We start from the raw sequence: 490 nt of genomic DNA, 5'->3' as shown, positions 1-490 counted from the left end.
GACCCTGTCACCCCTCCCCCTTTGGACGTGTTTTCACTCCAGAGACGCTCATCTTTAATTTCTTTATAGCTACTTTGAAATGCAGAGGGGAGTGGTGTGTGTGAGTGCGTGTGCGTGTGTGTGCGCGAGTGTGTGGAGGGGGGTGGGGTGGAGGGTGGGGGGAAAGTTGAGACCGGATCGTTCTCAGTAGTTTCTCTTTTCTCTGTGATCCATTCATTTCTCGCTCTACCTCCTGTTGCATAAAACGATGCGCTGAAGAGCGGCTTTTTTTTTTTTTTTTCTTCCCGGATTTGGTTTTATAGTGGATGTTACCAGTTTGATCGTCTCTTTGGAAATACAATATCGCTTTTTTTTTTTTTTTTTTTTTTTCTATTGCTGCCTGTTCCATCTTAAACAAAACAAAACAAAACAAAACCCAACAACAACTCTCCCATCCCTCCCTCCTTTCCACCTTAATCCTACCCGCCCCCACATCCCCACCCCCAACCCC

General features: G+C 46.1%; 1 protein-coding gene across 5 annotated transcripts in view; it reads left to right on the top strand.

Annotated features, from left to right (window-relative positions):
• TCF4 (transcription factor 4) overlaps positions 1-490 on the top strand; it is a 366059-nt gene that overhangs the window by 2145 nt on the left and 363424 nt on the right. The window lies entirely within an intron of this gene.

This window comes from Galeopterus variegatus, unplaced genomic scaffold (genome assembly GCF_000696425.1).
Source record: "Galeopterus variegatus unplaced genomic scaffold, G_variegatus-3.0.2 Scaffold485, whole genome shotgun sequence".
Classification (NCBI taxonomy): domain Eukaryota; kingdom Metazoa; phylum Chordata; class Mammalia; order Dermoptera; family Cynocephalidae; genus Galeopterus; species Galeopterus variegatus.
This window is presented reverse-complemented; position numbering and strand designations above follow the sequence as displayed.